The sequence below is a fragment of the Acanthochromis polyacanthus genome, chromosome 2 (assembly GCF_021347895.1).
Source record: "Acanthochromis polyacanthus isolate Apoly-LR-REF ecotype Palm Island chromosome 2, KAUST_Apoly_ChrSc, whole genome shotgun sequence".
Lineage (NCBI taxonomy): Eukaryota > Metazoa > Chordata > Actinopteri > Pomacentridae > Acanthochromis > Acanthochromis polyacanthus.
The window spans coordinates 30,744,894-30,757,169 of NC_067114.1; the positions used below are offsets into that span (position 1 = coordinate 30,744,894).

The 12,276-nt window shown below is 42.9% G+C and overlaps 1 protein-coding gene across 1 annotated transcript in view; it reads left to right on the forward strand.

Moving 5' to 3' along the window:
* The first annotated feature begins 4,323 nt into the window (after nucleotides 1-4,323).
* The window catches only part of pvalb6 (parvalbumin 6), a 53,478-nt gene continuing 45,525 nt past the window's right edge, over nucleotides 4,324-12,276 (forward strand). Inside the window, exon 1 of the mRNA XM_022195952.2 lies at nucleotides 4,324-4,591. The gene's annotated coding sequence lies outside the window, so the exon portion shown is untranslated. The remainder of the gene's footprint in view (nucleotides 4,592-12,276) is intronic.

Below are 12,276 nucleotides of genomic sequence, written 5' to 3' on the forward strand. Positions count from 1 at the left end.
AGACAACAATTCAATTCAATTCAATTCAATTTTATCTATATAGCGTCAATTACAGTCAAATCGTCTCAAGACGCTTTACAGAACCCAAATGCCTGACCCCCAGAGCAGCCCAAAGGAGACAGTGGCAAGAAAACACCCTTTGAACAGGGAAGAAACCTCGAGCAGAACCCGGCTCTATATAGGGGGGACCCATCTGCCTGCTGGCCGGGGGGGTTGAGAGGGACAGAGGAGGGCAAGGGGGAGGGATGGGAGAAGAGGGAGGGGTGGGAAAGCAAGGAAAACACAACACACATTTGGATACATGCATGACAGGATATGTGACACAGACAAAGTATAAGCTAACATTGAAAACTGACTCATAATTTACTCTAATTTACTCATAATTTACAACAAGGCCACAAAGGCACAAAACAGTTCCAGAACAACACTAAACGGCTACGATGTAAAATGACCACAGAAAGAAAGGAGGACAAAGAAATACAGACGGAACCAAAGAAATGTCCACAAAAAAAACAGAGACTCCACATGGCAACAAAAATGAAATGAATCCAAAGTGACCACAAAGAAATGCACAAAGTGTCACATTCAGATCCTGCTCCCAGCTCTTCTCCTGTCATTTATTTCCACTTTTTGTTTTTTGGCCTTTCTGTCATCTGTTTGTACTCATCCTCTGTCTCTGCTGTCTGCACACTTCCTGGGGGGTATTCCACGAAGCTGGCTTAGGTCTAAGCCTGGCTTATTTCGGTCAACTTCGCTAACTTTAGTGAGAGTTTTGTTCCACCAACAAGGCTTAGGGCTAGCCTGGCTTGGTAACCATGGTAACTCAGCCAGAGCGACAAGCCTGGTCCGGGGCAGGCTAACAGTCAAGCTTACTTTAGCTCCATGTCAGAGAAGGTTCTGACGAGCTTCAGAAAGACGCCTGTGAACCGCATGTTACACATTAAATTCATCTTGATCTGTAATCAGTGATGTTCTTGTTCGGTGACATACATTGAGACCTTTTTTAAATAACGCCGGAATAACCGTGAATCACACTCTATCATATTACACATTTTGTCACAGTGTGTAACTGTGGATCAGTGGTTAGAGTGTAGTTAAGTAGATTAAATGTGGTTTCACTTTTCATTGCGCCGTGGGTTGGAATCCACCAGCGGTAAATACTTGGAAATATCTGATTTTCTTTCTTCTTTCACCCTCAAAGTGCAGTCAACACGTAACAGGAACAGGCACAGATTGTGTTAAAATAAGCAGGACACAACAGCCACAGTTTTCCATAAAGAATACCTTCCTTTGACCAGCGGTCCAATCTGATCATGATGAGAATCCAAAGGTGAGGCCAAATGATGAGAGAACTATTTAGTGTACGGCTCATTTGTGTCTTCTCCCTTATTTAAATGTAGGCCACAGCAGCACTATCATCTCTAATAAAAATGACATCTCCTCTGTAGGCCTACATGTTTTTTTCTGCTTTTTCATTCAAAGTTTGAGTGTTTGATGAAACATCTCCACATGAAGTTGCCCCTTTTTTCCAAAGTATTCCTCCTTTGGTTTTAGGTGTTACCTGCTGCTTTATTCATCTATGGTGGATATATATTTGTCACATCAAGAACATGAATTAGGCCTACCAGAGTAAAAAGTGAAAACCACCATCACATTACACAAAACCAGGCTGTAGCCTCTTTCTCTCATATATATATATATATGCATATATATGTTTATACACACATAAAAAATGTCTTCAGTGGGTTTTGAAAAGCTTTATTTCATCAAGATTGATCTCCTCTGGGCCACAGTAGTGTGACAAACTTCAGGGTGAGGAAAAAAAGTCATCAACCACTGCAGTTGTGGGTTATCCCTAATCAGTGTCAAAAACTTGTCCTCTGAAAATTAAATTTTCAGACGTGTGCGTGTGTACGCTCAGACTAAGTGCTTCATTAAAATAAACACGCATTTAAACGGTCGGCAATGCTTTGCCAGGCAGCGTCTGGAGCTTTATTTATCAACCGTGTTGCCTTTTCTTGTGATAATCTCCCTGTAGTCCTCCTACAACTCCGTGAGAAGTTTCTGCTCCGCTGAAGAGAAAGTCTCCGCTCTGTTTTTAGACATAATATCATCATTTCGACGATCGACACGTCGGGGCTTTTTATCTCCCCCGGACACGCGCTCAGCCGCAGCTTGAATAAGCGTCTCTGAAAAACAGCTGAGCCTCGTTCGTGGAACTACTTGCAGCTGAGATTAAAGTTGCCGCTTGTTCAAGCCACACTTACCGGCGTAAGCCCAGCCTGTTTTAGCCAGCTTCATGGAATACCCCCCTGGTCTGTCCCACCTGATCTCCTCCCCGTCCTCATGTCTCCACCTGTGTGTGGTTGTCTTCCTGCTTCAGTGTCTACATCTACTCCCTTTCTTCCTCATGTCCTTGTCCAGTTTGTCTTGTGTCCTTTCTCCAGGTGATCTCTCCAGTGTCCTCCTCCATCTAGTTTTAGTTTAGAGTCGTCCATGTTTCTTTATTTCTTGCTTTTATGATTTATTCTCAAAGGCCTGAGGAGAACAGGTGAGTGAAGTTAGCTGACTGACTGCAGCTGATGCCCATGCAGCAATCAGCTGAGTGCAGGCAGACAGCGGGCGAGTGACTGGGAGAGAGACAGCAGGGGAAGATGACAGAGAGGTGACATGGATGAGAGAGCAGGAAGTGAGGCAGGATCATAACAGATCTTCCATTATAACTAATTTGTCCATGCTGTTTCCACAAATGGAACCCCATACCTTAATGGAATGTCCACCGTGTCTCTCTGTGGGTGCATCAAGCATCAAAACGTTCTCCAGCTTTTCTCCGACAGAAACACAACAATGCTGACTGAAGAGTTCAAAGTTGGACTCGTCCATCCAGAGTACCTTCTTCCAGTCATCTACAGTCTAGAGTTTGTGCTCCCTGACAAACTTTAGGTGTTTCCAGGCCTCAACATGGCTCTTAGCAGCTATTCTGTACCTTCAGTTGTCTGCTTGTGGTCATTCTGAAGACATTCTAAAGCATTTGTTGAGCACCGTACATACAGCACTAATATATATGTATGTGTATATATATATAGTTTGTCATGGTTGCTGTTGTTTCAGGTCCATGCTCATTACACAATTCCACACTGGACATGCATAAATTAAGTTCTCTGTTTTTTTAGTGTCCACATGGATTCACACAAACTGTAGTGTTTAAAAAATCATTAAAATGCATCATTGGAATGTGGCCGAGCAGAAAATTGTCGAGGAAAATGTTTTATTTTGCAAAATATCCTTAGTTAGGACATGAGAAATGACCAGAAAGAGAACCATGACGATAAACAGAAAAAAGACTGTAAAGATGTCTGAACATAAAAACAGAACATGAATAAAGAGACACCAAAAAGCAAACACTCAGAAATGGGCAGTAAATGCTTCAGCTGCGTGTTTTGGTCTGCTGGTCTCCCTCCTGGCTCTAGTCCTTGTTTCATAACCCGTTAATGTGTTTCTACTTTGCTTGCATTGCGTGATGCTGCTGTCTCTGTGACCATTGAACCCGTTCCACTCCTTAAACTCTCTGAAAGGAACATGACAGATGAGGGCATTTTCACAATATCATCATCCCCCATTCACCCTTCGTCTTTCTGTCTTCTCTCTCCACCTCTATTCTGTCATCAGCTCTTTATCTCTGCAGTGCTTTTAGCCAGAGGCTTCTACTGGTACCATCTTCTCAGCTCACAAACATCTCCCCTTTTCTTCTTTTCTTCTCTACTTCTTTCTTTTTACCTCCCGGTCTTCTGTCCGCTGGCTCCGCTAAGTTATTGCTCCAAAGTTAATTGCAGTATCTGTCCTGCAACACACCAACATCAGATTGGATTACAGTGTGATTTAATGGATGGAAGGACATTTTCTGCACTCTGGAATTGATTGTCTCCAGTGACAGCTGGACATGAGTTCTACTTAAAGGTTACACTTGTAAAGGAGTAAAGTGTTCAGAAATCTCACTTCTGTCCTTCTGACAAACCAGATTCCAGCCTTGACATGACTGTTTCTGTGCTTTCTGTCACGCTTTCTAACACTCTGGCGTCCTCTTCTCACTCTCTTTTAGATCGTTTGTGGTATTTTACCTTTAATCTGCCTTTTCTCTCCCTCTTTTCTCCCCATTTTACTCTCTCTTTCACCTCCCCCTTCTCTTCCTTCCACCAACTTTCCTCTCCCTCCATTCACTGCATTCCCTCCTCCTCCTCTCCAAACATCACAATCCCCTCCTATCCCATTCCAGCACTCTCTCTCTCTCCCTCCCTCTCTCTTTCTCCCCTTCATCTCACCTCCAGCTAGCCGGAGAACCCTCCTCCTCCTCCTCCTCCTCCTCTTCTTGGATCGCTCAGCCTAACTGCTGTCGTCCACTTTCTCTCTCTCTCTCTTTATACCTCCCTCTCTCTCTCTGCTGTCTCTTATCTCTCTTTCACTCTCTTTCTGTCTCTTTCTCTCTGTCTGTCCTTCACTTCTCTTCAGCTGCCAGAAGCTCTCCGGCTCGCCGCTCTCTTCCTTCACCCGCTGAGGATTCAGAACCGGTCCGGACGAAGACCTGCCACAGGAGGTGAGTGATTCTGAGACTGTAGTTCTGTTTCCGTCTCACCTGCATCGCCAGCTGTTAGCCACAGATGGGACAGAGAGAAGAAGAATGAAAGATGCTGAGGGTGATGCCAGCTGTTCTGCAGTGAATGGAAAGTGGCAAGACAGGATGGTCAAACTGCAGCAGATGATGATGATGATGATGATGATGATGGTGGGGATATTGTGTCAGCAGGAAAGTGGAAGAAAAACATGGAGAAAGATTATTCCAATGCAGCAGTCACAGTCAGCTGCAGCCTGGAAAGGACAGAAAGAGTTTAAGCAAAGAGAAGAGAAATGGAAATGATGCTGAGAGGAAAAAAAGACAGAACATCAGAAAAAGATTTTAGAAAAAGAGAATGGGATGCTGTTATCTGTCCGCTGTAGCAGCTGCATCCCTACAAACGCAGCGCCGCCTGCCTCCTCCTCTCCCGTAGAAAATCCCATTCACAAACAGGACCTGGACACGGGCGATGGTGATTGGTTCCCTGAGCGCAGTGTGTGTGTGTGTGTGTGTGTGTGTGTGTGTGTGTGTGTGTGTGAGTGTGACTGTGTGTGCCCATGCTTTTCCTACAGTTGTGGGGACATTTGGTCCCCACAACTGTAGGAAAACCGAAAACTATGTCACTTGTGAGGACCTCATTTGGGTCCCCACAAGTTTAAACAGTGTTTTCTTGGCCATGTTGTTGTTACTGAAAAAAGTAAAAGTGCAAAAACGTTTCTTTAGGGTTAGCCATTGTTTTGGTCTGGGTTAAGGTTAGGGTTAGGGTTAGGTATGAATGGGAGTCAATGGTAAGTCCCCACAATGATAGCAAGACACAGTATGTGTGTGTGTGTGTGTGTGTGTGTGTGTGTGTGTGTGTGTGTGTGTGTGTGTGTGTGTGTGTGTGTGTGTGTGTGTGTGTGTGTGTGAGCTGGAGACTCTTGGCATTCTCGTGCAGTGATGCTTTGGAGTGAATGGAGCTGCAGGCTGTGCTCTTGAACATGAACATGATCTGTAACATCCCAGAATACTCCCCAGCGCTGCAGAGACGGTGATACTGCGTTATCATTTAGTGGAAGCGCTCTGGCACCGTGACAAACAGATGTGGTCTCAGACCGACCGGTGATTTTGCAGCAGAACCTGAAACTCTTTCTCTGTCGTTGCGTCATTGTCAGTCCCTCTCCCCCTCACCACCACTGCTGCCAACCCTCTGAGATTAACAGCTGTCCAAACAGCGACGCTCTCCTGCCTCCTGCTGCCGGCCAATTAGAAAATGACATTTATTTGGTGTGGATCAGTTCGACTTGGAGTGCAGGGAGGTGATGAAGAAGGGAGGATGAATGGGTGAATGAAAGGTGGAGAATTAAGAGACTTTCAGACGAATTCTCAAAGCAGAGAGAACAAGATCAGGGTGGAATTTTATCAGAACTGGGGAATAAGTGGTTGACATGAAAGAATTGGAGTACAGTTGTTGAGATGTTTCAGTAAAACCACAAACGTTAATCCATGAATGAAATGAAAACTTTGACCTCAATAAGAGGAAAATAAAAGGTCATGAAAGTCATTAGAATGAATCCTCCTGGGACATTTTATGAGACTATTTGCAATGGTTGACAGTCCGTACATAATCACCAACCTAATGAGCTGCTTCATAAAAATACCTAAAGATGCAGGTTTAATGTCCGTAGAAATCTGGAGATCATGAACGTTACTGAAAGATGCTTAAGTCTATGAGTAAAAGTTGGATAAAAGAGGAATGATCAGCCAAATAGATCAAATTATATAAGAGTGTGCTAGGATGTAAAATCATAAAAGTCCTCAAAAAACAGAGAAAAACTAAAGAAAAAGAAAAACAGGAATGTTTCTAAATGAACTAATGTGGTTCAATAATGTCTCAAACATAATGAGGAGACTCTTGAAATGTGTTGAGATCAATTAAAAAAGGCTCCTGAAATGAAGCTCATGTGTTTTCTCCAGGTAAAAGCTTTGAGTCTACATTCAATTCATTTAACCTGATTTCATGTTTTTTCATGGAGTTTTGAATATTTAACCTTTAACTTTCCTATGATCAGCGGCTGACATAAATGATTAAATCTAACAGACTCTCCTTACCAGATTAAAATAACACTAACAAAGACAACTAGCTGTAAAAGTTCAGATCTGAGTAAAATATTGCTGTTAAATGTGTGTTAAGTGTGTTGGTCATTAGCGATCAAACTGCTCTGCAAAGCTAATTGTCCGTTTTCTCTGTAAACTGGAGGAAGTAGAACACTTCACATCCTCAGAAACTGTTCTGTTGAGCATCCAAACCTCCAGAATTAAACGTTTTGGTATTAATATATAACAGGGTGTCATCTGCATAGACACGGAGCAATGTAGGGACCAGAATAGGTCCAGAAACGTCCCGTGAGGTCGACCATAATTAAGTTCAGCAGAATGGGAAATGAAGCTACTGAATTCCACAGTGAATGCATTGCAAAGATGTTTAAACCCTGCAAACTTTCCATTTCTTAAACAATCATGATACTTTTGGACCACATCGGCCTTTCCCCTTCCTTCCTCCTGTCCATAAACTTTATCACCACTTCCCTATTAGATATAAAAGTCAGGCGTGATGCATGGCGGCATATCTGCTCCTGATTTCAGGGGAATTCAGTGATTTAACGAGCTCAGAGCTCCATGGAGTGTGAAATACCCAGGTGTGAAATAATGCTCTAGTGGGAGGAGACCTCACAGTGTGTGTGTGTGTGTGTGTGTGTGTGTGTGTGTGTGTGTGTGTGTGTGTGTGTGTGTGTGTGTGTGTGTGTGTGGACCTGTGTCGCTGGGATCAGGGCAGGTGTGCTGGGACATACTGGGGTTTTAATGAGTGTGTATGATCAGGATACATGGCTGTTCCTGCTAAATGTCAGCAGTAATAAGTGCTGCTAAACGCTGGTTGGAGGAGGCTCTAGTGGCCTGTTGTTGGTGCATCTGTTCCCTCTTTTCATTCAGTCCTCCACACTAAAACAGCATCCATGTTTGAGTAGTTGAGTTGATTTGGTTCCAGAGCAGAGAACTCAGAACATCTACTCAGCTGAAAGGACATTTCATGTGATTGTTTTAAGAAAGTGACAAAGCTCTTACTAACTGAGTAAAGATCCATCCATCCTCTATCCACCACTTTATCCTCACTAGGGTCATGGGGGGTGCTGGAGTCCATCCCAGCTGACTCGGGTGAAGGCAGGGGACACCCTGGACAGGTCACCAGTCTGTCACAGGGCTACATATACAGACACACAATCACACTCACATTCACACCTACAGACAATTTAGAGTAACCAATTAACCTCAGCATGTTTTTGGACTGTGGGAGGAAGTCGGAGTACCCGGAGAAAACCCACGCATGCACAGGGAGAACATGCAGACTCCATGCAGGAAGATCCCAGGCCGGGATTTGAACCGGGGATCTTCTTGCTGCAAGGCGACAGTGCTAACCACTACGCAGCCCTGACTAAGACAAATCTGCCTAAATTATTGCAGTCTTTTAAAATGTAACTAGATAAATAATAATTCATCTTGAGGAGAACATTTAAAACCAAAGCTTTCAACCCTGAGTGAGAGTAATCAGGAGAGAAGTGTTCATCCTCTGGGTACCATGACAACGATCTGTAACATCTGATGGAACTCTGTGGTGGTGGACGGTCCAGAATGAATGACTTTATCATCCAGTACCTACAACTAGACAGAAACTGACTCGTTGTTCTCGTCTTCATCGTGAACGTCTCACTGCAGACATGATATGAAACCACACAGTGAAACAGAAACAGTGATGTTGGAGTGATGATTCTGTGTAGGCGTTTATGTGTGCGTACAGCAGGTTGTGTGTACTGTTGTGTATCGCTGGGGGAGGCTATCCTTTGTCCTACATTACCAGTTGCCCTCTGGTTGTCTGCTTTCCCTCCTCTGCTCTGGTTGTTGTGGAACCAGGTGGAGGTTCTGAATGTGCGCAAACAGGACAGAAGCCTGCAGGTGGAGGACTGGATGGAGAAGCTGGAGAAGTTTATTGTGGGGGATTGGGATTGAACACTGTAGAGAGCATAGCGCTTATGGGCAAACATCCGTGGACAAATGTTGTCTTCATGTTGGTCTTCCTTCTTTTTGAACTATTTAACACTGTTCAGTAATTTTCCTCCTCTTCTTGGTTTCTCTCCCTTCACTGTTTAACTCTTACAACACTCCCCTCCTCGTCCTTTATGTTCTTTCATGTCTTTCCTGCTGATATATAACATTAGTCTGAGCTGTGACTGCTGAGCATATGGTCTCCTCATCTCTACCGTTTCTCCGGCACTTGAGAGGTTGTGTGGATAATTAAAACACCATTCCCAGCGACGAAGCGGAGGTCACTCAGAGAGAATTTGCATTTGCGCTGATTTCATTAAAAAGCGCAATTAACCCCTTGTTCGGGGCCCTTATTAGACAGCATTAATTAAAACACAGATTTTGATAACGTGAACGAAGAAGAGGGCGTCACATGTTTCTGCTGAGGCCAGGAAAAGAATCGGGGGTTTTAGCAATCAGCAGCACTCGGTGTCAGATCTTAATTGGATTCATCTTGTATGCAACAAGCATCCAAACAGCTCACACACAACCAGCGCTGACTCTTGTCATGTAGAGATGCACACACATGCATGACAGACTGTGTACTGATGACAGTCCTCCAGTGCTCTTTGTGCAGCTCAGACACATCACCTGCTATCACAATGGACCCGACAGAAGACGCTGATATGCAGACAGACTCTCCAGACTCGCTGAGGCTTCTCTGCCAAGGTCAAGGACAGATGTTGTGCGGCTGGCATCTGGAGAGAGCTCGACAGTCCCGCTGATACTCAGGATAAACGTGCCTGACGCCGGCCGTTTGTGGCTTATTATGATGGTGTGTCCCAGATGCTTAGTGTGTGTTCGTAGGTGAGTGTTTGTGTGGAATGGTGCTGGAAACGAGCCACCTGCTAATAAAGAATTATGAGCGTGACGTGAACGGCTCCTATTGAAGCGTCAGATGCTGCCGTTTGGCTAATATTTGATTAAGTGATGGGATTGCAGCGGTGCATGGTGTTCTGCCAGATAGGGCTCAGCTGGACTCTGGGAGGTCGTGTGAAGGTGTCGAACACCAGCAGAATGACTGAAAAGGTCTCAGGTGTTCTGTAGCCATACGATGTCTAAATTATAGAGCCTGCATCCTCTAAATACCTCCTCCTTCTTCCTCTGTTTCATCGCTGCTGCTCTCTGTCTCATGCAGTATAAACTACAGTAACATCACTGAACCCACCTGAACTCATACCTGTGCCAGGAAGCATTTTCTGACATTTGTCCAAACTGCTCCAAAGCTCTTCCTCCTCCAGGGAGGACCAGAGGTTATCCAAGCAATTTAAAGGGCTAGGTGTGTTTGTAAGGACAGTGAGTGACATAAGTTTGAGTATTTTTAGCGAGGACAAAAAGTCGACGCTAACTTTAGACCGTCACAGAGGTCAGTCCAGAGCAACAGGAGTCAACCTACTTCCAATTAGAAAACCTGTGACCCCTTAAATGAGATCATTAACAAACCCCTGGTCAGCTGGGAGACACAGCCAGCAGGAATGGATTGAGAGTTTTCTTATTATTTTACCTTTTTTCTCACAAAAGGAAAATTAATAGGATGATGATGTGACCTATTTTGTCAAAGTCACTTTAAAGCCTCCATCTTCTGGGAGCTAAGTCTTGGTATATATAGATTTACAGCGTTTCTTCAGCAGTGGAAGGTGTCAGAGCAAAGGTTAGACGTTTATTCAGTCAATATATGTGCAGTAATTATAGCACTAATACTGCTGATGTTTAGTAGCTGGTTTGACCACATTAAAGCTGGATTAAAATCAAAATACATCTGTGGAATTCCAGGGTCACAACATGACTATTAATGCAAAACCAGTAACTACCATTAGCACACATCAACGCGTCATTACCTTTTACCCAGGTGTCACCAGAAACACTACCAAAGATATCAGCAGTTTATCATTAAATATTCTGCTCATCTGCAGCATGAAAACACTTCCATTCAGAAAGGATCAATACTACGTGATGAGGAGGATGCTCCTGAAGACAGTTGTTGATCTGATGGGTACTAGGAGGATCCAGTCTCACCAGTTAGCAAAATGATAAAGCTTTGATGTATTCTAGCAGACAGATGCCTCCACTGGGCCACACAGACTGCAAACAGAGAACAAATCAACCACTGTGCAGACCCTTATATTACATTATATTATATTATATTATATTATATTATATTATATTATATTATATTATATTATATTATATTATATTACATTACATTATATTATATTATATTATATTATATTATATTATATTATATTATATTATATTACATTACATTATATTATATTGTATTATATTATATTATATTATATTATATTATATTATATTATATTATATTATATTATATTATATTATATTATATTACATTACATTACATTATATTATATTGTATTATATTATATTATATTATATTATATTATATTATATTATATTATATACATTATTACACTATGAAACAGTTATTCATTGTTGCCCAAATAAAATGAAAAATTGTAATTTGAACTTTTTCTCTCTGCTTTCTGTGCTCCGTTGGTAAAATGGAAGGAAAATAATCTTCTGTTTTCATTCTCCTGCTGAAGCCATACAGTTAAAACCTTCAAGGACCTAAATTCTTCATATGTTTGTTCCTGTTTCACATTTAATGTTTCCAAAGTAGGATTATTCAAAGTAAGTGAGAAGTTCTCAGATCCCAGTGCAGCAGGAGAGGACGAGCCAGAGGAGGAAAGCTGCCATGAAGACGCTCTATCTGCAAAGAACATATCTGCAAATACCTCTATGAGCTGTAATGTGGAGCAAAGAACTGGAAGTTATTATCAGTCCATGACGGGAATGAAAAGGCTGTGGCAGTGTCCTTGCAAAACAGCATTGGTTGGGAACAATATCCATCAGTCCTCGATGAATGTCACATCCCTGGACACGTCCCCCCCTCAGGAACAAAGCAGGGATGTGGAGAAGTTTTCCTTCCATTTATCTCTTCCTCTCCTTCTTCTGCTCCTCCTTCACCTGACCTTCATCTCCAGTTCCCTGACTCTACATTTCCTTTAATCACCACCCTTTTCCCATCATCCCTCCTCTCCTTTCTACTGCCATCTTTTTATTGTTGTCTCGGTGGTTTTCTGACTCAGTCTGAACAGTGAGAGCTTTAAAATGTGATGCTTGTTTTCATCCAGTTGGACCAAAGCCTGGTTGATATTAGAACTTGATCTCAGGCTCAAATCCCACCTGAACATAAAACCAGTATTTACCATCAGAATGTTCCCTCTGCTGTCCTCTGCCCCCCTCACTGAGACAGGACTGGACATGTCTGAACGTCCCTTCAGACTGAACGCTAGAATAAAGTCAATGACTATAAAAGTCTGAGGCAGGTTTTAGTATTAGCATCGTGCTCCCACAGCAGCATCTCTGAGGACGGACAGTTTAACGAATGGATGCAGCAGAACCACAGATAGCATCTCCTTTGTTCTCCTTCTAGTTTAAACCTGGCAGCAGCTTTACAGTGAAACCCAAACACAGAGCATTCAGGTGTGTTATATTTGTAGAAGAAAAACTCCACGACTGTTTTT